Source organism: Hyla sarda, chromosome 11 (genome assembly GCF_029499605.1).
Source record: "Hyla sarda isolate aHylSar1 chromosome 11, aHylSar1.hap1, whole genome shotgun sequence".
Taxonomy (NCBI): domain Eukaryota; kingdom Metazoa; phylum Chordata; class Amphibia; order Anura; family Hylidae; genus Hyla; species Hyla sarda.
Genome location: NC_079199.1, coordinates 49,907,419 through 49,934,247, shown reverse-complemented (window position 1 = coordinate 49,934,247; position 26,829 = coordinate 49,907,419). Strand labels below are relative to the sequence as shown.

Genomic DNA, 26,829 nt, shown 5'->3' with positions numbered 1-26,829 from the left:
TCCTATGCAGCGAACACTTCAGGGGAAATGTGGTATTGCATGCTAGACATTTATTTGCATGGCCATTTAATACTACTTGGAATACATTGACAGGCAAGCGTACTCTGATATGTCTAAATAGAAGATAATGCAATGCTTATTGAATTAGTTAGATGTAAAACTCTGGATTGAATTCACACAAGCCTAATACAGATGTCTTTTCATGTCTGTATTAGGGCTGCAAGTCCTCTCTACCTAAGGGCACTCGTCTCTCCATAATGCATACATCCTCTATACTAAACCACACAGTAGAGCCGACAGATCCTCTATACTACACCACAAAGGACTGATCCTCTATTATACACCACACAGGAGAGCTGATAGATCCTTTATAATACACCACACATGACAGATCCTCTATACTACACCACATAGTAGAGCTGATAGATGTTCTATACTACACCACACAGGAGAGCTGACAGATGTTCTATACTACACCACACAGTAGAGCTGACAGATCCTCTATAATACACCACACAGTAGAGCTGACAGATCCTCTATAATACACCACAAAGGACTGATCCTCTATAGTACACCACACAGGAGAGCTGATAGATCCTCTATAATACACCACACAGTAGAGCTGACAGATCCTCTATAATACACCACACAGTAGAGCTGACAGATCCTCTATACTACACCACAAAGGACTGATCCTCTATAATACACCACACAGGAGAGCTGATAGATCCTCTATAATACACCACACAGTAGAGCTGACAGATCCTCTATAATACACCACACAGTAGAGCTGACAGATCCTCTATACTACACCACAAAGGACTGATCCTCTATAATACACCACACAGGAGAGCTGTCAGATCCTCTATAATACACCACACAGGAGAGCTGACAGATCCTCTATAATACACCACACAGGAGAGCTGACAGATGTTCTATACTACACCAAACAGTAGAGCCGACAGATCCTCTATACTACACCACAAAGGACTGATCCTCTATAATACACCACACAGGAGAGCTGATAGATCCTCTATAATACACCACACATGACAGATCCTCTATACTGCACCACATAGTAGAGCTGATAGATCCCCTATACTAACCTACAAAGGACTGATCCTCTTTACTACACCACACAGTAGCAGAATATATCAAGAAAAGACAAAGACTGCACTCACCAATAGCAACGGAGCGTTTATTTCAGCATGTGAAGTAAAAAACAGTTAGGTAGAGGGAGGCGGGGGACGTACGCCAGGACAGGCTGTTTCACGCCGGAAATGGCGCTTCTTCCGGCGTGAAACAGCCTGTCCTGGTGTACGTCCCCTGCCTCCCTCTACCTACCTGTTTGTTACTTCACATGCTGAAATAAACGCTCCGTTGCCATTGGTGAGTGCAGTCTTTGTCTTTTCTTGATATATTCTGCATCTGTTCTATGTTTGGACTTTGCACCACCTGGGAACGGCATTCCTGTGGGATTACACACGCACTCCACCATTGCCTCGCATCACTGACATCACTGCCTTAGTCCTGCTAGTGCCGGGTCAGCCTATATCTCGCTGCACACACCAAACAGTAGAGCTAACAGATCTGCTGTACTACACCACACACGAGAGCTAACAGATCCTCTATACTACACCACACAGGAGAGCTAACAGATCCGCTGTACAACACCACACATGAGGGCTAACAGATCCTCTATACTACACCACACAGGAGAGCTAACAGATCCTCTAAACTACACCAAACAGGAGAGCTAAATGATCCGCTGTACTACACCACATAGGAGAGCTAACAGATCCTCTATACTACACCACACAGGAGAGCTAACAGATTCTCTATACTACACCACACAGGAGAGCTAACAGATCCTCTATACTACACCACACAGGAGAGCTAACAGATCCTCTATACTACACCACACAGGAGAGCTAACAGATTCTCTATACTACACCACACATGAGAGCTAAAAGATCCGCTGTACTACACCACACAGGAGAGCTAACAGATCCGCGGTACTACACCACACAGGAGAGCTAACAGATTCTCTATACTACACCACACATGAGAGCTAACAGATCCTCTATAGTACACCACACAGGAGAGCTAACAGATCCGCTGTACTACACCACACATGATAGCTAACAGATCCGCTGTACTACACCACACAGAAGAGCTAACAGATCCGCTGTACTAAACCACACAGGAGAGCTAACAGATCCACAGTACTACACCACACATGAGAGCTAACAGATCCTCTATACTACACCACACAGGAGAGCTAACAGATTCTCTATACTACACCACACAGGAGAGCTAACAGATCCGCTGTACAACACCACACATGAGGGCTAACAGATCCTCTATACTACACCACACAGGAGAGCTAACAGATCCTCTAAACTACACCACACAGGAGAGCTAAATGATCCGCTGTACTACACCACATAGGAGAGCTAACAGATCCTCTATACTACACCACACAGGAGAGCTAACAGATTCTCTATACTACACCACACAGGAGAGCTAACAGATCCTCTATACTACACCACACAGGAGAGCTAACAGATCCTCTATACTACACCACACAGGAGAGCTAACAGATTCTCTATACTACACCACACATGAGAGCTAAAAGATCCGCTGTACTACACCACACAGGAGAGCTAACAGATCCGCGGTACTACACCACACAGGAGAGCTAACAGATTCTCTATACTACACCACACATGAGAGCTAACAGATCCTCTATAGTACACCACACAGGAGAGCTAACAGATCCGCTGTACTACACCACACATGAGAGCTAACAGATCCGCTATATTACACCACACAGGAGAGCTAACAGATTCTCTATACTACACCACACAGGAGAGCTAACAGATCCTCTATACTACACCACACAGGAGAGCTAACAGATCCTCTATACTACACCACACAGGAGAGCTAACAGATTCTCTACACTACACCACACATGAGAGCTAAAAGATCCGCTGTACTACACCACACAGGAGAGCTAACAGATCCGCGGTACTACACCACACAGGAGAGCTAACAGATTCTCTATACTACACCACACATGAGAGCTAACAGATCCTCTATAGTACACCACACAGGAGAGCTAACAGATCCGCTGTACTACACCACACATGAGAGCTAACAGATCCGCTGTACTACACCACACAGAAGAGCTAACAGATCCGCTGTACTAAACCACACAGGAGAGCTAACAGATCCACAGTACTACACCACACATGAGAGCTAACAGATCCTCTATACTACACCACACAGGAGAGCTAACAGATTCTCTATACTACACCACACAGGAGAGCTAACAGATCCGCTGTACAACACCACACATGAGGGCTAACAGATCCTCTATACTACACCACACAGGAGAGCTAACAGATCCTCTAAACTACACCACACAGGAGAGCTAAATGATCCGCTGTACTACACCACATAGGAGAGCTAACAGATCCTCTATACTACACCACACAGGAGAGCTAACAGATTCTCTATACTACACCACACAGGAGAGCTAACAGATCCTCTATACTACACCACACAGGAGAGCTAACAGATCCTCTATACTACACCACACAGGAGAGCTAACAGATTCTCTATACTACACCACACATGAGAGCTAAAAGATCCGCTGTACTACACCACACAGGAGAGCTAACAGATCCGCGGTACTACACCACACAGGAGAGCTAACAGATTCTCTATACTACACCACACATGAGAGCTAACAGATCCTCTATAGTACACCACACAGGAGAGCTAACAGATCCGCTGTACTACACCACACATGAGAGCTAACAGATCCGCTGTACTACACCACACAGAAGAGCTAACAGATCCGCTGTACTAAACCACACAGGAGAGCTAACAGATCCACAGTACTACACCACACATGAGAGCTAACAGATCCTCTATACTACACCACACAGGAGAGCTAACAGATTCTCTATACTACACCACACATGAGAGCTAACAGATACTCTGTAGTACACCACACAGGAGAGCTAACAGATCCGCTGTACTACACCACACATGAGAGCTAACAGATCCGCTGTACTACACCACACAGGAGAGCTAACAGATCCACGGTACTACACCACACATGACAGCTAACAGATCCTCTATACTATACCACACAGGGGAGCTAACAGATTCTCTATACTACACCACACAGGAGAGCTAACAGATCCTCTATACTACACCACACATGAGAGCTAACAGATCCGCTGTACTACACCACACAGGAGAGCTAACAGATCCGCTGTACTACACCACACATGAGAGCTAACAGATCCGCTGTACTACACCACACAGGAGAGCTAACAGATCCGCTGTACTACACCACACAGGAGAGCTAACAGATCCATGGTACTACACCACACATGAGAGCTAACAGATCCTCTATAGTACACCACACAGGAGAGCTAACAGATCCTCTATACTATAAAATATATAGACCATCAAAAACATACGTAACAATTCTGGTGTTGTACCCAAATGTCGTACATCCAACCAGAGGAAAACAAAGGAAAATACCACTTGGTCTTTCAGACCACTTTTTGCTGCACCGCAACTGAGATAAGGTTGCTGTTTGCAGACTCACAGAAAAAAGCACAGATCCCCCGATCCAGCAGTAGTATCATGTATATATGTATATACGTATGAAATATACACACAATGTCCTACAATAAAGGTTAAGGGCACCTTGATATTAGTATACATACCAATATACAGCTCAGTTTGCAGGGATCTGCGAATGATATATATCCGGCTATAGCAACTGATCAGTGTTATTTTCAGGATCCCTTATCTGCTCTATACATATAGATATAGTATACCTTATTATTTGTTATAACATCCCAGTGGGATACTTATATATCCTATCGTCTATAGGGTCTATATACCTATATATAGGCTAGGGCATCCTCCCTGTCCAATCTAGTCAGACAGGGCGCCCCAGTGAGACAGAGAGCCATTTACCTTTTTGTCTTTAAAACAGGGTGTTCTAGGGAATAACAGGGTAGGTTCTGGAGCGAGGCCACCCTTATCAGGGCGTTCACTCCGCCTAGGTTTAGGCCTAGAGTAGGGTGATTACCTAGGGTCAGAATAGCCATAGGGGCGCTCAATACCTAGCCCGTGCTACCCCCAGGTTCCCCACCCCTATCTTACTCTGCCCTCACAGCCAACCTTTATTGTAGGACATTGTGTGTATATTTCATACGTATATACATATATACATGATACTACTGCTGGATCGGGGGATCTGTGCTTTTTTCTGTGAGTCTGCAAACAGCGGTATTTTCCTTTGTTTTCCTCTGGTTGGATGTACGACATTTGGATACAACACCAGAATTGTTACGTATGTTTTTGATGGTCTATATATTTTATAGTGATACAATAAAAGTAAAGTTTTAATGTTTTCTGTGATTTATAAGTTTGACTAGTACATTAAAAGTATAATTTATCTATTTCTGTGAACTTTGGAATCCTCTATACTACACCACACAGGAGAGCTAACAGATCCTCTATACTACACTACACAGGAGAGCTAACAGATCCTCTATACTACACCACACAGGAGAGCTAACAGATCCTCTATACTACACCACACAGGAGAGCTAACAGATCCTCTATACTACACTACACAGGAGAGCTAACAGATCCTCTATACTACACCACACAGGAGAGCTAACAGATCCTCTATACTACACCACACAGGAGAGCTAACAGATCCTCTATACTACACTACACAGGAGAGCTAACAGATCCTCTATACTACACCACACAGGAGAGCTAACAGATCCTCTATACTACACCACACAGGAGAGCTAACAGATCCTCTATACTACACCACACAGGAGAGCTAACAGATCCTCTATACTACACCACACAGGAGAGCTAACAGATCCTCTATACTACACTACACAGGAGAGCTAACAGATCCTCTATACTACACTACACAGGAAAGCTAACAGATACTCTATACTACACCACACAGGAGAGCTAACAGATCCTCTATACTACACCACACAGGAGAGCTAACAGATCCTCTATACTACACTACACAGGAGAGCTAACAGATCCTCTATACTACACTACACAGGAAAGCTAACAGATGCTCTATACTACACTACACAGGAAAGCTAACAGATACTCTATACTACACCACACAGGAGAGCTAACAGATCCTCTATACTACACTACACAGGAGAGCTAACAGATCCTCTATACTACACTACACAGGAAAGCTAACAGATGCTCTATACTGCACCACACAGGAGAGCTAACAGATCCTCTATACTACACCACACAGGAGAGCTAACAGATCCTCTATACTACACTACACAGGAGAGCTAACAGATCCTCTATACTACACTACACAGGAGAGCTAACAGATCCTCTATACTACACTACACAGGAGAGCTAACAGATCCTCTATACTACACCACACAGGAGAGCTAACAGATCCTCTATACTACACTACACAGGAGAGCTAACAGATCCTCTATACTACACTACACAGGAGAGCTAACAGATCCTCTATACTACACTACACAGGAGAGCTAACAGATCCTCTATACTACACCACACAGGAGAGATAACAGATCCTCTATACTACACTACACAGGAGAGCTAACAGATCCTCTATACTACACTACACAGGAGAGCTAACAGATCCTCTATACTACACTACACAGGAGAGCTAACAGATCCTCTATACTACACCACACAGGAGAGCTAACAGATCCTCTATACTACACTACACAGGAGAGCTAACAGATCCTCTATACTACACCACACAGGAGAGCTTAACAGATCCTCTATACTACACCACACAGGAGAGATAACAGATCCTCTATACTACACTACACAGGAGAGCTAACAGATCCTCTATACTACACCACACAGGAGAGCTAAAAGATCCTCTATACTATACTACACAGGAGAGCTAACAGATCCTCTATACTACACTACACAGGAGAGCTAACAGATCCTCTATACTACACCACACAGGAGAGCTTAACAGATCCTCTATACTACACCACACAGGAGAGATAACAGGACCTCTTTAAACGTAAACTGCGATCTCCTGCACGGGTCCTTTGCTCTCCCCAGAAATGGAGCGTCACAACCCCCGCATGAAGCAGCAGGGGACACGCCACCTCCATATATTTCTATGGGAGATAGCTGAACAGCTCCTGCGGATAGAGGATACGTGTTTATGTATGATATATCTCCTTTAACCTCCTTTATTACCTCATACACATCACAGAGGCCAGTAGAGGATAAGTAAGGATTTTTTTTCCCCTCAGATGCCAAGTTATTATACTTTCCATAATAGAACATTTACTGGAAATAAACCTTAACACTGGTATCCTCACTTCATACTGAGTAAACATTCACCATTAAATATAATAGTCAAAAGCCTTACATTTCGTCAGCAGCGCATTGCTTAATATCATAACAATATTTGATGAAAACAAGTCAGTCAAAAACCAGCAGAGGAAGCTGACAGGAAATATTTCAGACAATACTAAAAAGGAGGAGAGTATCAGTTCCTTTTTTAACCAAGTGGAAGCAAAAATGTATCTATGCGTGCAGTGGAAATAGCCACATTGTTGGCTGTGCCAGTTTTGCAAGAGAATATGGTGTGTACAGCCTGTTGTCTAGAAACCGATGGTAATGTGGAAGAGGACTAATAATAACCTATTATTTAGCTCTATACGGGAACATCTGCAACGCTAAGACCCTACCCAGAAACGCTTACAATCTAATTACAGGACTATATCTCCAGACCTCAATTTAATGCAAAACCAGCAAGGACACATCCATTAAAAGACATTTTTCCACTGGAAATGTAATATTAGAACCAATCAGAAGCTAAAACAGACTTAATTGTGTGATTACAGTTACAAGAAAAGTAAGTGAACCCTTTGGAATTATGTTGATTCCTGCATTGATTACTAATAAACATAGCCTGATTGTTATCCAGTTGTAGCCATACACAATGGGGGAGATTTATTAAAACCTGTGCAGAGGAAAAGTTGACCAGTTACCCATAGCAACCAATCAGATCGCTTCTTTCATGTTTCACAGGCCTCTTTAAAAATGAAAGAAGCAATCGGATTGGTTACTCTCGGCAACTGCACCACTCTTCCCCTACACAAGTTTTGATACATCTCCCCCAATGAACTAAACCAGTAATACACAAACAGTTGTACCATTCATGTTTTTTCATTAAGCACGTTGATAAACATCAATAGTGCAGGGAGAAAAAGTAAGTGCACATTTAATGAGCTGTAGCTCCCCCTAGAAGCATTCACCTCCTCCAAACCTTTCATGTAGTAAGATACGTGCTACATTGAGGAGGACTTTTTGTTGCTCTCTACAAATGTGTCGTAGTTCAGCAATATTTCTGCAATGCCTTGTATTCATGCAAATCAAGGAGGATAGGTTTTAGAGATCGATGTGGTGTGTTTTTTGTCCTCCAAGCATAGTGTTGTACATTTTTTGTACATAAAGTTGCATCTTTGTCTCATCTGGCCGGAGAACATTTTTCCAGAGACCTTATTGAACATCCACAATGTCCTGGTTAAACTTGAGACAGGCTAATATGTTGTTTTTGTTAGTTTTTTGGAGGGACATTTTCAGCGCTAATGTACGAAAGTATATTTGGAGAAAAGGGAATACTGCACAATAACGGCAAAAATTAAATTTCAGTTGTTAAGCCTCAGGGCCTGGACATCTTGCCTTTAGTTAGGGACCAATGAATTGAAAGGTGTATGAAAACTTTTTTCAGAGAATGTAAGAAGAAACAGTCTATAACCTCCAGCTGAACAGACGTTGGTTGGGTGATGAAAGACTAAGGTCAAAAGCACACTAGTAAATTCATTGTGGAATGGTTTAAAAAGGAGAACTGAGTTCTGGAATGACCAATTCAGATCACTGTCCTTAATCCTATGGAGGTGGTGTGGCGTGGCCTGAAGAGGGCTGTGCATGGAAGGCATCCCAGAACTATTAATGACACATCTACAGGGAGGAATGGGTCAATATTCTCTCAAAGATGTGCAAATCTTATTTGCAGATACAGGATATTTTTGTGAAATGTGAGGTGTTGGTCAAGTGGCTGTAAAAGTTATTGAATTTAAGGATCCTCTAACATTTTCTCTGTACACTGTGGATGTTTACTTGATGTGATCAATACTGTAATACACAGACTGTAGAACTGTTTGTGTGTTATTAGATTTGTCTATAATTGTGGCTTAGATAACAATAAGATCATTTTTTAACTAAAGGGGTATTCCAGGCCAAAACTTTTTTTTATATATCAACTGGCTCCAGAAAGTTAAACAGAATTGTAAATTACTTCTATTACAAAATCTTAATCCTTCCAATAGTTATTAGCTTCTGAAGTTGAGTTGCTGTTTTCTGTCTAACTGCTTTCTGATGACTCACGTCCCGGAAGGTGTCCAGCTCCTATAGAGATATTTTCCCATCATGCACAGCTCCCGGGACGTGACATCATCATTGAGCAGTTAGACAGAAAACTTCAGAAGCTAATGACTATTGGAAGGATTAAGATTTTTTAATAGAAGTAATTTACAAATCTGTTTAACTTTCCGGAGCCAGTTGATATATAAAAAAAAGTTTTTGCCTGGAATACCCCTTTAATCATTGCAGAAGTCCAGGAAATCCCAAAGGGTTCACTTACTTTTTCTTCCAACTGTATTTTTTATTTACTTACCCAGATTCTGACATTTCAAACACTAAAGCTGCTTCTCAGAAACTAATGGTAAATTGTCACTTTGTTATAGATAGAACAGACTGACATAATGACAGTGTTAGTCTATGTTCACATGATGGACTTTCCGAGTGTAATCCAGCTGAAAAATTCAGAGTCCCATTTTTTCAATGGAATTCTGCTGGACTGTGCATACAGCGGAATTTCCACGACAGATGTTCATGCTTTTTGGCAGAATCCACTGGTAATGCATTGTGTCTATGGAGACATAGACACATTTCTGAGCGGTCATAGCGCGGGCATGATCCAGCCGGTGCTTGCTATTTGTGTGAACATAGCCTTACCGTCTATTTCAGTGAAGCTGCTATCAAGGTGACAACCAATATGACTGCACTTTCTATTGTCATCTGACACAACTAAGTAGTTATGTATCAAGATATCTGAAAGTAAATAAAACACAGACACCAAACTTTGGCTGCTGCTCTAACTTGTAATTTATTAATATATGGTAATTTTTTTCTTCCTTTTAATCACTGTCGGAATTACAATGAATGGTAACAACAGGATACAGATAAGAGGGGATTGGACCATTGTTAAGAGCCTCTCACTCCCCCCCTTTACAATGACCTCTGCAAGGTCACAGAGCGTGCATAAAATACTTTTCTATAGAAATCAATGAGTCCCAATGCAGCTGCTAAAAAGTTCTTTAAAAAAATATTTCTAAGAGCTGTAAATGGAAGAAACTCAGACTATTTGGTCTGATCCATAATGTACAAAAACATTCAATAAAAAATTAATAATCAGAAAATAAAAACAGATTAGACAAAAGAACATGTTTCAGTATTTAGTATCAAGAAATCAAAATTCCCTTTAAATAGATCCATCCATCTTTTAGATCAGAGTTCTACCACCAATGGTGAGATTATGTTGAGATTATGAGTTGATATCAAGGTCCAAACACTATCAGTCTCTCCATATTGTGGATCAGGCGAGCAGTGTTAAACCTTTCGAAAAGTGAAATTACAGGTGTGACAGATGTTAATGAGTTTTCTGGCAATGACTATGTCAACATACTGAGCCCAGTGTTAACAATCCAGCATATGTACGAGGTACGAGAGTGGAGCCAATGTACTCTCCCAGTGCTAAACACCAGCAGGCACGGTCAATACCTGTAGAACACAGTTCAATAGCTCTTGAAGTTTGTTGAATAATATCAAGTAACAAAGATGGAGCACAAGTCATCAAAGACACCAGCGACCATTATTCCAGCCAACACTCTATTAGTGCAAGTCATCCATAAATCTTGCCATGTTATAGGGCAAAGTCCTTTTTGTAACCATAAAAACAATGTATTGGAAACAATGGATTTTTTTGTTCAGTTGCTGGTGTTTATTAAATGACTAAACTTAACTCTTTATAGACAAGGGCAAAAGACAAGGAAAGGCATTTGTTTGATCTATAGGGGGTGCGGAGATAGGAGCCAAACCTAGCTTCTGGTGCTTGAGTGGCTTAGATACCCCTTTGCCACATAAAAAAGGCCCCAGTGAGACATTGGGCCTCATTTACTAAGAGTGTCGGGTTTTTACTAGTGAGAAAAGTTGTTTCAGACATGCAGGATTCCTTTCTATTTACTTTTGGGAAAAGTCGGGAACATTTTCTGACCAGCTTTTTCTAGGTCGATATTTCCAGCCATTTACCCACAGGATTTTCTGTGAATTCAATAGTAAATTGGTCGGGTTGTGAAACCACGCCCCCTTTGGACAGGTCACGCCCATTTTGTGGCAGACCACGCCCCCTTTAGGGTTTGACGGATTTTTCAGGCGCACACTGTCGCAGTCTGGCGCAGACATGTCTCAGACAAAATAACCAGACGAAAACTGGTCGGGTTCAGCTTAGTAAATGAGGCCCATTGAGTAAGATATGTCACTGATGGGCATCAAACTAAATGGCCCCTGAACATCTCTTGGGAACAACAGAAGACTACTTGACTGGTTCACCGGCATCTTTACAAAAAATTATAGAGTTTAAGCTTGGCATCTGTTCAGGGTGCTATTTTGTAGGGGGCATCCTGAGACTGGGGACTCTCAGGAGCAACCTATATTTAATATCGACCCCTTCACTGCTTTACTGTAGATTATCAAGTAATTCAAAGCTATCTATTTCATTACCCTATACCAGTGTTTCCCATCGGTGTGTGTCCAGCTGTTGCAAAACAACAACTCCCAGCATGCCCAGATATTCAAAGGATGTCCAGGCATGCTGGGAGTTGTAGTTTTGCAACAGCTGGAGGCACACTGATTGGAAACACTGGTATAGGGTAATGAGAAGACTTGGTTCTGTTGGAAGACTCTACCGAAGAGGTAAAAATGAGTTTTCCTAAGGGCGCACACCGCTATGGTAGGCTAAAAACGGCGGACATCAATAGTGAAATAATAAAAACGGCTTTAATGACATATAGGTGACACGTTTTGACTCTTTATTAAGTCATGATAAAGTCTCTTTATCAATTAACATGACTTGATAAGGAGAGCTGCGCTCTCGAAACGTGTCGTCTATAGGTCATTAAAGCCGTTTTTATTATTTTACTATTGATCTCCGCCATTTTTAACCTACCGTAGCGGTGTGCCCCCTTAGGAAGATCAGTTTTTACTTTCCAACGGAACCAAGTCTTCTCTACAAACTCCGCACATCTACGGAACCGAGTCCTGGCTGCCACGCAACTACTCCTGTTTATGGGTGAAAAGGTGTTGAGCTCTGAGCCCATGTCCAGGTATGTGGGCATTTTACAAAGTGGAAACTGTTATTGTGTTGCCCTTGGTAACAGCACAAGGATAGCTCCACCACTGTCTGTTTTTTCTTTCCATATAAACCTGGTATAGGGTAATAAAATAGCTTTGAATTACTTGATGGTCTTCAGTAGAGCAGTGAAGGGGTCGAATATACCTCATAATGATGACTTATTAAAAGGTAATGAACAACATGGCACCCGAACCTCTACTCCAACTTGCTGCTTTATTGCCACTGGCAGGGCATATAACGAGGGTGCACTGCACCTGCGGGGTTAAATCCTGAGCCTGTTAATTGCAAGTGGGGGTGGATTGGTGCTGACAGCTATATCTCAGGACATTGAACCCGAGTGGGTGTCCCCCAGATAGTCCCCACGCATTCCGTCACTCCACAGTGACTTCCTCAGGGTGAATGTGATGTATATTCTATGTGATCTTTGTTAACCCTGCACATGCTGGGCTGCTGAATTGGTATTAGGAGGATATATTTATCATTGTTTCAATATATTGCATTGTGGTAGTACTTTGTGTGTACATAGAGGCATTGCTATATTGCTATATTTTAGGAGGCTATTGGGTGTCCCTGAGAGGAAATGCCATTGGGTCTTAGAGTCTTTCTTACCCTCCCTGTTTTTATATGTGTGCATATGCATTTATTCTTACTTTTGTACCAATAAAGATTATATTTGGCTATTTTGGAGTGCGCTTTAATATATGTTTATGCTGGTCCTAGTCTTGTAGCTTGGTTCTGTAGAATATAGACATTGGCAGCACCCATACTACCGTATTTTTCGCCCTATAAGACGCACCGGCATACAAGACGCACCCAATTTTAAAGGTGAAAAATCTAGAAAAAAAAGATTCTGAACCCAACAGTGATATTCAACCTGCGGACCTCCAGATGTTGCAAAACTACAACGCCCAGCATGCCCGGACAGCCGTTGAAGACCACTGGTATAGGAGGTAATACTCACGTGTCCCTGCCGCTCCGGACCCGTGACTGCTCGTCACCGCTGCCCTGGATGTTGCTCCATCGCTGTCGCCACGTCCCCATGGTGTCCCCGACGCTCCGGACATCATCTTCCCTGGGATCCACGCTCTCTGTCGCCGTCATCACATCGCCATCATCATGTCACTACGCACGCCGCTCCTATTGGATGACGGGATGGCATGCGCGACGATGTGATGACGTCGAAGGAGAGCACCGGCCATGTAGGGGATCCCAGCACGGAGCAGACACCGAGGAGGCAGGTAAGGTCCCTCCCGGTGTCCTGCAAGCTGTTCAGGTCACTGCGGCGGTCCCGAACAGCCCGACTGAGCAGCCGGGTTAGTGTCACTTTCGCTTCAGACGTGGTGGTCAGCTTTGATCGCCGCGTCTGAAGGGTTAATACAAGGCATCACCGCAATAGGTGTGTATTCACCGTATAAGATGCACCAACTTTCCCCCCGCAGTTTTGGGGAAGAAAAATACGGTATATGGTAATTTTTGATGGATTGAGCCCACCAAATTGTGTCTTCTGTGTTTAGGGGGGAGATTTATCAAAACCTGTCCAAAAGAAAAGTTGCCCAGCTGCTCATAGCAACCAATCAGATTGCTTCTTTCATTTTTCAGAGGCCTTGTTAAAAATGAAAGAAGCGATCTGATTGGTTGCTATGGGCAACTTTTCCTCTGGACAGTTTTGATAAATCTTCCCATTAGTCACTGCCCCTTTAAATGTTGCTTTTGCAGCTGATTTTCTGAATGAAAACGTTATGGAGAACTCTCAGCACATGTAATGTAGTGACTAATGCAGATGTGGATGTTACGTAGTACAATTAGCTTTTCCTGCTGAGGATCTACACAGTTTGGCTTGGTGCAATACTTTTCCTCACAAACCCTTGTTGTGACATGATACCTGGAGGGACTTTCTCAGGAGACTTTTCCCAATGACGTCATTGCCACCCAGCACTCACTCCAAATGTAGGTCACTGAAGAGATAAGTAACATAGTTCACAAGGCTGAAAAAAGACAAGAGTCAATAAAATTCAACCCACATCCCTACTGTGTGGATCCAGAGAAAGGATAAAAAAAAAACCCTATGCCACTAATGTCAATTGTCACATACCAGGGTAAAAAAAATTATTTCCCGACTCCAATATGGCAATCAGAATAAATCCCTGGATGAACGTACTATCCACATTAATCTAGTTTCCATAACTTGTTAACTTAAGTTATTACCTACCAGGCCTCTTTTGACCCCTTTTTTGAGTTCACCATGACTCACTTCTCTTACAGTAAAGAATCCCCCTCTGTGCTGGTGAAGAAACTTTCTTTCCTCTAGACCAGGGGTCTCAAACTCGCGGCCCACTGAACCAAAATTTTGCAGCCCGCTGCTTAGTGGCGTAGCGGGGGGGGGGGGGGGGGGGTGTACTCTAGCATGGTGGAGCAGAACTCCTTCATTCACTATCCTTCCACGGAAACCTGGCACGATGACGTCATATAATCGCGCCGGCACCTGGTAATCCCACGGCTCACATATTGTAAGTAAGACGAGTATGCTCAGGGCTCAGGGGGCACTATATCATACAGGAGGAGATGGGGAAGGGGGGATTTGAAAACTTGAGGGGCAGAGAAAAGGGAATATTTAATGTGAGGGGCAAAGCACAAGGGGCATTATATGTGAAGAGAACATGACAGTTGGGGCCCCCTGTGCCCCTCACATATAATGCCCCCTGTCCTGTCCCCTCAGGGGGCATTATACTGTATGTGAGGGGCACAGCACAGGGGGCATTATATGTGAGGGGCACAGCACAGGGGACATTATATGTGAGGGGCACAGGGGGCCCCAACTGTCATGTTCTCTTCACATATAATGCCCCCTGTCCTGTCCCCTCAGGGGGCATTATACTATATGTGAAGGGCACAGCACAGGGGGCATTATATATGAGGGGCGCATGATGGGGGCATTATATGTGAGGGGCGCATAATGAGCACATTATATATGAGGGGCTCATGATGGGGGCATTATATGAGAGGGGCACAGCACAGGGGGCATTAAATATGAGGGCGCATGATGGGGGCATTATTTATGAGGGGCGCATGATGGGGGCATTATATGTGAGGGGCGCATGATGGGGGGCATTATATGTGAGGGGCGCATGATGAGGGCATTACATATGAGGGGCACCGCACAGGGGGCATTACATTTGAGGGGCACAGCACAGGGGGCATTATATATGAGGGGCGCATGATGGGGCATTATATGTGAGGGGCGCATGATGAGGGCATTACATATGAGGGGCACAGCACAGGGGGCATTGTATATGAGGGGCGCATGATGGGGTATTATATGTGAGGGGCACATTATTGGGGCATTATATGTAAGGGGCACATGCTTCTGTGTTTTGGCTGCAGCAGGGAGGTTCAGTGGAGACCCGGGACCCTTACTGGGGTACTCGCTGACAGCAGCCAAGGAGAGATCTCTGTACTGCCCCCAATATAGTTATATATATTTATTAGGTTGCCCCTAAGCCATCTTCTTTCTAGACTAAATAACCCTAATTCTGATAATCTTTCTGGGTACTGAAGTCCTCCCATTCCCCTTATTACTCTGGTTCCCCATCTTTGAACCCTCTCCAGCTCCACTATATCATTGTTTGTATACTGATGCCCAGTACTGTACACAATATTGCAGTATATGCAAGTTTTAAAGGGGTATTCCGGCCCTAATACATCATATCCCCTAAGTGAAACACGATGGACACGGGGCTGGAGTATCGTGACGTCACACAGGGGGGGGGGTGTGTGGAGGGGGGATAAAGGGATAAGATGTATTAGGGCTGGAGTACCCATTTAACCCTTACACTTTTTTTTCAGTGTATGCTATTAATGTAGTGCAATGCACAAAAACAGTTTTGCACATAAACGCGCAGTATATAAGTTGCAGAAAGATTTCTTACAGCCACATGACATCTTCTTTTGGGATGGTAGCTGAAACACAGGTACTAGGACACTACAAGCAGAGCACTGACACTGGATCCATTAATAAATTACACATATTAGGCCTTGTAAGTCTTTTTTTCATCAGAGGTTATTCCAAGATCAAAATGTATCCCCTATCCACAATATATATCATAGGTAGCTAATCAATGGGGGTCCTACTAGTGGGAGCCCTACAAATCTAGAGAATGGAGGTCAATTGGCCCCCAGTGTGAATAGGGCTGCCAGCGCTGAATTCCTTCTCTATGGGGTTTTTAAACATTGAAGAGTTTAGTTCTCAGCAATGTTTAGAAGCCCCATAAATAATAATTGGAGCACATGTATGCTGCCACTCCATTCAGTTCAACTACTATTGATTTTAGGACTGGTGGGATCCCAGCAATCGGACCCCCGCCAATCATCCAAGTATAACCTTTCCTGTGGATGTTTGATATTCGGATAACTCTTTTAAAACAATGGGCGATAGTGGGGACTAGTTTCATTTTCAGAGTGTGACCAGTCATGCATCAGGGAGAAGTATTCATAGTAGGGGAATTTCTCCCAGCTTGGTACTGTCCTTTATTTTCTGCAGCTCAGCCAAGGTAGAGCAGATGACGCTGAATATAGGAACTAACAAATTGGGAAACACAATTACAACTGACACATAATATCCAACGGGATCTCAGATTAACTCCTTCCACCCTGCCCTACAGCCTGCTTCTTGGTGAAGAGATGAGACTGAGCAGTAGTTGATCCCATCCCCTTTGATATTGGGTAGTAATCCAGAAGAATTGGTCCCAAAGAGTCATGGACAGGACAAAACATCAGGTCTTTTTGTCCTGGGTGTAAAAACTCAACACTGTAATGGCTTAGATTTTTGGTCAAAGACCCCTTCTTATTTACGGCTTATCATGCAATACATGAATGGGCTGGCGGAACAGGCAATGGGTATTTACCACTGTCCTACCCTGTTTCCCCGAAAATAAACCCTACCCCGAAAGTAAGCCCTAGCAGGATTATCCGGGTGGGTTGTAATATAAGCCCTACCCCAAAAATAAGACCTAGGCCAGGGGTAATCAACTGGCAGACCGCGGTCCAGATCCGGACCGCGGCTGCCAGTAATGCTGGTAGAACACTATCCACCCCCCCCTTCCCTTTGCTGGTCCCACGGCAAGTTACCGTAATTGAGCCGGGGGGATGGAATGTGTACCCTAGTTTATTATGGCAGAGGGGTGGGGGGCACTGTAGGAGTGTGGAGGACGATGGGGAAGGGGAGGATGGAGGGCTGTAGGAGTGTGGAGGATGGGGGGCTGCAGGAGTGTGGAGGATGTGGGGCTGTAGGAGGATGGGAGGCTGTAGCAGTGTGGAAGATGGGGGTGTGTGGCATCCTCCACACTGCTACAGCCCCCCATCCTCCACACTGCTACAGCCCCCATGTTGTTCAAGGTACATACCATAAATAAATAAGCCCTACCCTGAAAATAAGCCCTAGTGTGTTTTTTTTTTACTAAAATTAATATAAGACCCGGTCTTATTTTCGGAGAAACACGGTATCAAACTGCTTTGGCTTTGGGCCATGCTTGTGGTTTTCACCCTTTCTTCTGCTCCAGGATGGAGAATCTGGACTTCTGCTTCTAGAGGACACTAGGTTGCTCCACAAGTATGGTCCTGTTGTGGGTAGCGGCTGGCCCACTTGTCAAATCGGTACATTTGGATGAGGCAGAGACAAGGTCATATGCAGGAAGACAGTCGAGGAAGGCGGCACAGGTTCAGGTCAGCAATCCAGCGGTTCAGCAACAGGTCTGTCAAAGTGGTACAGAGGTAAGGGTTGGGGTAGAACACCTTTGCATGGAACACTTATGTTAGGGTTCTCACCTCTCCTCCACTAAGAACAAATCCGCGTCTCTTCCTGTGCATGGAGCGGCGTGTTGGCATGGCATTTTCTATGGGAGCGCCAGAGATACATGATCGCTGTACTTGGGTATCTCCTGTGTTCCCATGGAGCACATGCCAACATGATGCTCCATGCACAGGGAGAGATGGGCCTCGTTCTGGACATAGGGGAAACGTTTTAAAGTAGTGGAGTGCCCCTTTAATGTTTGGAATTGCTCTCTTTTCTGCAACAGCCTTTTCTATTTCCATTGTGTCAGACACAAAACACTGCAGCATATGTTACTGAGCCTAAACCCTATCCCCACTACTCTAGTCTATTGTATTATTGGATAACAGCCCCAGAGGAGCAGAAGAGATACAGTCAATTAGGAGTAAAGAGATTAGTGAATGATGGTTTATTTTATTTTTTATTTTTTCACAGGTCTAGTAAAATATTTTACAATTTGTCCTGCAGGAAGATGGATAAAGATGTGGGTCACTTAGGGTGATGTAGATTAGGGGTAAGTTCACAAAAGTTTGGATCTCCTGTGGAAGATTTCAGAGGCAAATACACAATTTTTAGGGCAGTGTTTCCCAACCAGGGTGCCTCCAGGTGTTGCAAAACTACAACTCCCATCATGCCCGGACAGCCTTTGGCTGTCCGGGCATGCTGGGAGTTGTAGTTTTGCAACATCTGGAGGCTACCCGGTTGGGAAACACTGCTTTAGGGAAATCTGCAGGAATCATCTGCACAATCTGGTAAGAATTGATACAGATTTGTTTCTGCTGATCTTTCCGCAGATCAGTTGTAGATTTTTCTGTGGATTAAAGTTTAAAATATTTATGTGGTGTCGGGGTGTGATGTGAGGTGTAGGGGCAGATGGTGTTGCCCAGGGATAGATGGTGTTAACCCCTTGGTGTTCGCGACGCCAAAAGAGTTGTGGTGTCGAGTTGTGATGTGAGGTGTAGGGGCATATGGTACTGCCCAGGGGTAGATGGTGTTTACCCCTTAGTGTTCGTGACGCCAGGGCGTGGTTTGCCTATGTAACCATTCAAAGGTAGCACCACTTGTCCTAGGTAAGGCAGGGCAAATAATAGTCCAAGGCCAGGTTAAGGTTAACAGTAGCTTTTATTGAGGTAGACAGATGGTACAGTCTTTACAGTTTGGCCAGGATCCCAGAGAGTTGACCAGTAACATAGAGGACCTCACAGCTTGCTGGGACTTGCAGTGACTTGACAGACTTTAGCGCAGCCACGCTGACTATAACTGACTTGACTTGACTGAAGATAGTGACAGCAGACAAAGATGACTTAACTTACTGACATGTGGTGCTGGACACTGGCTCTGAGACGTCTGGACTGGACTTGACCTCAGGATCAAAGAGAGTGATTGTAGTACCTCCCCCTCTTATAAAGGAGCCCATAGACTAGTTGCGGGTCATCTGGTCACCTGGTGCTCTCTGGGTAACAAAACATTTGACTTAAACAATTGACAATCATTATCATGTGACTAATAATTATGTGACCAAATCAAAGGTCCTTTACACTAAATATACAACCAATACACAATATGGGGGAACACTGCAGGAGAGCCCTGAGGACGTACAGGGCCTCAACCTGACCAGACTGTAGGAGCATATCCCGTACTTATTTTATTGTATAATTAGAATTTACACAGTTTTTTTTCTGTATACTTTGTGTTTTGATTCTCCACAGAGCTTTTAAGATCTGTGCTTGCTGTGATTGATGTTACGACGAGCGCTCCGGTCAGACCCGCTGACCGGGAGCGCTGCGATAGTCTATCTAGCAGGGATGCGATCCGCGATGCGGGACGCGCCCGCTCGCGGTTCGCATCCCAGCCTGCTTACCAGTCCTGTCCTCCGTCCAGTCCCGGCGCGCGCGGCCCCGCTCCCTAGGGCGCGCTCGCGCCGGCTCTCTGCGATTTAAAGGGCCAGTGCGCCGCTGATTGGCGACTGGTCCAAATTAGTGTTTTCACCTGTGCACTGGTCTATATTACCTCACTTCCCCTTCCCTGTATTGCCGGATCTTGTTGCCATTGTGCCAGCGAAAGCGTTCCTTGTATGTCCCAAGCCAGTGTTCCAGACCCTTGCCGTTGCCCCTGACTACGATCCTTGCTGCCTGCCCTGACCTTCTGCTACGTCCGACCTTGCTCTTGCCTAATCTCTTGTACCGCGCCTATCTCAGCAGTCAGTCGGGGTTGAGTCGCTATCGGGTGGAACGGACCTGGGGGTTACCTGCCGCTGCAAGTCCATCCCGCTTTGCGGCGGGCTCTGGTGAATACCAGTAACCCCTTAGACTCCGTTCCCCTGGTACAGCCCACGTCATCACCCCACTGACACAGAGGATCCACCACCAGTATCCTCACAGTACCCGGATCCTGACAATTGAATGGAAACTTTGAGAACTGTCTGCCCAAAATACACAGACAGACATTCTGCAAATAGCGGGCACCGACTAAAACATGCCAGCACTAGGACTGCTTGAAAATCAGTCGTCTCCAGACTCGGCCGACACCAGAATCGGAATTTCCGTGGTGGAAACATCTGCTGTGGAAAGCTGGCCGTGTGCACTGTGCATCAGAATCCCATTGAAAACAATGGGACTCTGTTACAACCAAATTTCCGAGCAGAATTTTTCCGCCAGATTTCTCTTGGAAATTCTGTTGTGTGAACATGGCCTTAGAAGAGCAAAATCTGTCCTGGTCATATGACATACACACAGGTACCCTGCTCTGATAACTGATCCATGTGAACACCAAAAAACTGTTTTTCAGCTTTTGGAAATAAACAGTGAAGGCTTCTAGTCAATGTTAATAAGTAAAATGATGGTCATTTAGAACTTTAAAGGGGTACTCCACTGAATTTTTTTTTTTTAAATCAACATGTTCAAGAAAGTTAAACAGATTTGTAAATGAGAAAAGTCAGTGCAGCTCACAACTTCTCAGCTGAGGTATAGTGATTTTACACCTACACCAGATGTATTAAATATGCGAAAGAAAAAGTATAATCACCACCTCAAGGCTAGTATTAGGCAACCTGATACGTGATAAGCAAAAGGAATTAGATAAAATACGCGCTTCAATTTTTTGATGAAAGGATTTATAAAATGTATTCAATAACGTAGACAGATAAAATATCTAAACAAATAAAATAAATAAAATAAAATAATGCACCCACAGATATAAAACCACGCAATAAATGTAATGGTATATGCAAGTTTCTGCCAAACCTAATACCACAGGGCCCTTGTGGAATGGTATAATGTCCCGCACTGAAAATGTATATTTTATGCTCATTTGTTTGATAGTCCGGCATCTGGTGGATCAGAATGATGGAATGACAGTTCACAATATTACTCAGTGTCTCCCAGTCCAAATAGATAAATATAATTACCGGCTGATGGTGTTACCTTCGGCACATTTATCTCCTCAGGTCCGCATTCGGGACGATGGTATTCTGGTGTCAGGACGCTGGCATGCGTCTCCGCGACTGGTCTGCCTGCCACAGACCCATAGTTTACCGCTGTGATGAGGTAGTTAGAAGGTGACACCTTGGTGATGTCCTGGCATGGACCTCGTGTGGTTCGGTGGCGTCTGACATCAAAAACACGTGATAGATGATTGAAGTAAGCTGCCGGGGTGAACTGATGAATGAGCCGGAGGCAGTGGGCTGCAAACTGGGAGGCTACAGATATTGCAAAAGGTAATTGCCGGATAATCCATTCAATATAGATAAAAGAGTTCAGTGCAGACTGGTACACTAGTGGCAGTGCGTTTCTGGATGCGTTAAATGAACTCTAGACGCATTTCAGGGCTCTTAACCATTCTTCAGTAGAAGAAAGGGCCACTCCGAATGGTTAAGAGCCCTGAAACGCATCTAGAGTTCATTTAACGCATCCAGAAGCGCACTGCCACTAGTGTACCAGTTTGCACTGAACTTCAGATTTGTAAATTACTTCTATTACAAAATCTTAATCCTTCCAGTACTTATCAGCTGCTGTTATGATCCACAGGAAGTTATTTTCTTTATGAATTTCCTTTCTGCCTGACCACAGTGCTCTCTGCTGACACCTTTGTCTGTATCAGGAACTTTCCAGAGCAGGATAGGTTTTCTATGGGGATTTGCTACTACTCTGGACAGTTCCTAAAATGGACAGAGGTGTCAGCAGAGAGCACTGTGGTCAGGCAGAAAGGAAAAACAAAAAGAAAAGAACATACAGCAGCTGATAAGTACTGGAAGGATTGTGATTTTTTAATAGAAGTAATTTACAAATCTGTTTAACTTTCTGGCACCAGTTAATAAAAAAATAAAAATAAAAAATGTTTTCCAGTGGAGTACCCCTTTAACATGCAAAATTTGAAATCCACTAGAAAATCTTGGATCTTGTCACAAAATTTTGCACAGATTTTCAGAATAGTTCTGCAGGGTAGTTCTTTAAATAATATTTGTATTAACATTTACAATAATCTGTAAAAGGACAAATAAACTAATGCTTACAGTGTATTTTTGCAAGGAACTTGTGACAGCCTCTGCAGGTGGTCCATTCATAGATTACACCAGTGTTTCCCAACCAGGGTGCCTCCAGCTGTTGCAAAACTACAACTCCAAGCATATCCGGACAGCCTTTGGCTGTCCGGGCATGCTGGGAGTTGTAGTTTTGCAACAGCTGGAGGCACCAAGATTGGGAAACTGTGGACTACACACTGATGTGAATGACCTGTATTCTTCAGCCAACAAGGAGATGCAGACAAGTGGACTCTCAGTCTGGTTTTAGAATTACCAGGTAGATGGAAATCAAAAGTAAGATCCGCAGTCTCTGGATGCAACCAAATTGTATCCCAGTGTCCGATTTAGAAGGATTCATTCTTAGTGCAGGATCCATTGTTTCGCTTGAAGTGGTACCATGGGTATCGGTGCAATCCGGAGAAATAATTGACCGTAAACTGTTATCTTTCTTCTATAGGCTACTTATGGCTATCCAAATGTTTTTGACTATATGTCTTTATTAGTCCTCAACAGCTGGAAGGACACATGTTGGCTAAGCCCTGAGCGGCGCTGAAGTGTGCCTTTGTTTGACATGAGGCTCCATCAAGATGGGCGAAGTGGTCTTAGGGGGAGAATAAGCCCCACAGCTGTTACAGAACAAGACTATTAGCCGATAGAAACCGGTTATTTTGTCTGGAAGGTAGCCTCGGTTCTTTACTCATCGAAAAGCACATGGTGGCCGCAATGTAGTTGTGCCTCCCTGTGCTATGTGCAGGTTGCAGCATGTGTGGCCACTCTACCGTCATGGGAGCACCATAAGGGACAAGTAATATGGACACAACTTTGACAGTACCTTGAAGCAGTGCTTCTCGGCCTTTTGGCTAAGATCAAGTGTAGTATCTGTTCTTATCAGTGGTTTAGTCTTTGGCCATTGATGTAGGATGGATGCTGCATGGAGGAGGCAAGTGTACCGGGGCGTTCCGGGGCTGGTTCTGAGGAATCAGCTCGACGGCTGTCCTGATGTGACCGTTTTTCGGGTCTCGCCATGAGGTAGAGGGGTGTAGAGCCGAGGTACTTCTGTGCCTCGGGGAGTGGTGACCTTGAGGTGCCGAAACTCACTGGGTGTTGTAACTCACTGAGTGGAAGCACTGCACCATTACTCTTCACCTTTGACACTCACCCTTGGTATCCCGGCCTTCTGGCTAGGATCGGTGACATTTTTATAGATCCGGCCGGATGACCGGGCAGTATATCTGCACTTCATTCACTTATTTATTATTTTTTTGTATGTCACTGTGCCACTTTTCGTGTTTTTGCACCATAGTAAGCCATCCTGTCCAGATCCTCACCAGTAGAGAACAAGCTCATTGATTTATGTATCATATATAACTTGTCTGCATCTGCAACTACATTAGTCACACATGCTAACAGCACCTTTCAATAGATCTGCTGCCAAAGCAACCTTTAAAGGGACAGTAACCAAATACACAACTGCACCAAAGACTGTAACATTTAGCACCGCAATGTGCTTCAGCAACTGCATTGTTTTTGGATTGGCACAGAAGTTTCAGTAAAGTGTTCAAGCAGTTGTCACATAATCTTGGTCAGAGATCTTATTATTGCACTTTGCATGATAGAAAAAAAAATTCTAAAAGGTTATTGGACACACATGGGAACATTAGGTTAGTTATGCCAACCTGCCACATTACATATCTGTAGAACTGGATACTAAATTTAAAGGGACAGAATGTTGATCCAGGGATTTATTCTGATTGCTGTATTCAGAGTTGGAAACAATTTTTTTCCCTAGAATGGGGCAATTGGCATCAGCCTCATAAGGGTTTTTAGCCTTCCATTGGATTAAAGGGGTACTCTGCCCCTAGACATCTTATCCCCTATCCAAAGGACAGGGGATAAGATGTCTGGTTGCAGGGGGTCCCACCACTGTGGACCCCCGTGATCTCCCTGCTGCATCCAGCGTTCGTTTAGAACATCTGGTGCAGCGCTGGAGGCTCGTGAAGTCTCGGCCACGCCCTCTCAATGCATGTCTGTGTGTCACGCCCCCTCCCAGAGACTTGAATTGAGGGGGCATGGCCATGATGTCATGAGCCTCTGCCTCACATCGCCAGTGGCCCCGCTCTCCAGTAAATTTAAAGGGCCAGCGCACCATTGATTGGTGCGCTGGCTAATTACCCCTGCTCCTTCCTAATAAAAGTTCCCTGCCCCTTCCTGCCCTTGCCGGATCTTTGTGCCTAGTGCCTCTGAGAAAGCGTTCCTAGTAGCCTGTATCTCCTTGCCTATTGCCGAACCCGTTGCTACCGTCTACTCGCCTGTGAACCCTTGCCGCCTGCCCTGACCTTTGCTACATCCGACTACGCCTTTGTCTGTTCCCTGTGTACTTCGTCTTATCAGCTGCCAGAGAGGTCGAGTCGCTATTGGGGGAACGACCTGGGGGCTACCTGCCGCAGCAAGTCCATCCCGCTTTGCGGCGGGCCCTGGTAAAGATCAGTAGTCCCTTAGACTCCGTTCCCCCGGTACGGCCCGTGCCATCGCCTCTCTGGTCTAGAGGATCCACTACCAGTCCTGCGGGTTCGTGACAGTAAGATCCGGCCATGGATCCCGCTGATGTACCTTTGCCAAGCCTAGCGGACCTCACCTCCATTGTGGCCAAGCAAGGTCAGCAGCTGGCCCAGCTAACCACCATGTTGCAGCAACTCCTGCCTTCTCAGCAACAGCCAGCTCCTCCGTCTGCATCTGCTGCATCTCCTCCGCCTGCAGTTCCCACCGGATCCAGAATCCGTCTGCCTCTGCTAGACAAGTATGACGGAGATCCTAAGCCGTGCCGAGGGTTCCTGTCACAGTGCTCTCTCCACCTCGAGTTACTGTCTGACCAATTTCCTTCTGAGCGAGCCAAGGTAGCCTTTATCCTCAGTCTGCTCTCCAGGAAGGCCCTGGCCTGGGCTACACTGCTATGGGACCGCACTGATCCAGCCACCTCTTCCGTCCAGAGCTTCTGCCAAGAGTTCCGGGATGTTTTCGAGGAACCCGCCCGGGTTACCTCCGCAGAGACTGCTTACTAAACTTGACCCAAGGACGCTCTACCGTGGGTGACTATGCCATTCAGTTTCGCACCTTAGCCTCCGAACTGAACTGGAACAATGAAGCCCTTTGTGCCACATTCAAGAAGGGACTTAACAGTGAAATAAAGGACGTTCTGGCTGCACGTGAGCTACCTTCTACCCTTAGTGACCTCATCTTGCTGGCCACTAGAATCGACAAGCGTTTCACCGAGAGACAAGAGGAGCTCCTTCTTGAAAAGGGAAAGGCTCAACCTAGACGCTACCCTCGTCTGGCTCCTGTTTTTCAGCGTCCACCTCAACTTCTTTCTGGGCCTCCCGCCGTGGAAGCCATGCAGGTGGATCGGTCACGCCTGACTCCGCAAGAACGAAGCCGTCGCAGAGATGAGAACTTGTGTCTGTACTGCGCCAGTACTGAGCACTTCCTACGAGACTGTCCTCTCCGTCCACCGCGTTCGGGAAATGCTCGCACCTAGTAAATGTGGGAGAGGCGTTGCTAGGTGTGGATTCCTCCTCTCCATGTCTCATCATATCCATACAGCTGTTCCTCTCTTACAAGTCCTTCTTCTCCGCTGCAGCCTTTTTGGATTCCGGTTCTGCTGGCAACTTCATTCACGCCTCCTTGGTCGACAAGTACCGCATTCCTGTTACCCGTCTACTAAACCGCTCTTCATTTCTACGGTTAACGGTGAAAGACTCTCTGCCACTGTGCAGTTCCGTACCCTGCCACTGCAGATGGATATCGGAATTTTTCATACAAAGACTCTAGAGTTCCTTGTCCTTCCCTTCCGCTCCTCCGAACTCCTCCTGGGTCTGCCGTGGCTACAACGTCATAGTCCTGTCCTGAACTGGTCCACCGGTG

General features: G+C 44.9%; 1 non-coding gene across 1 annotated transcript; it reads left to right on the top strand.

Moving 5' to 3' along the window:
• Nucleotides 1-23,751: 23,751 nt before the first annotated feature.
• LOC130296060 (U2 spliceosomal RNA) lies at nucleotides 23,752-23,937 on the top strand. Its single transcript, XR_008849117.1, has one exon. It is a non-coding gene; the product is annotated as a U2 spliceosomal RNA (small nuclear RNA).
• The last annotated feature ends 2,892 nt before the right edge of the window (nucleotides 23,938-26,829 follow it).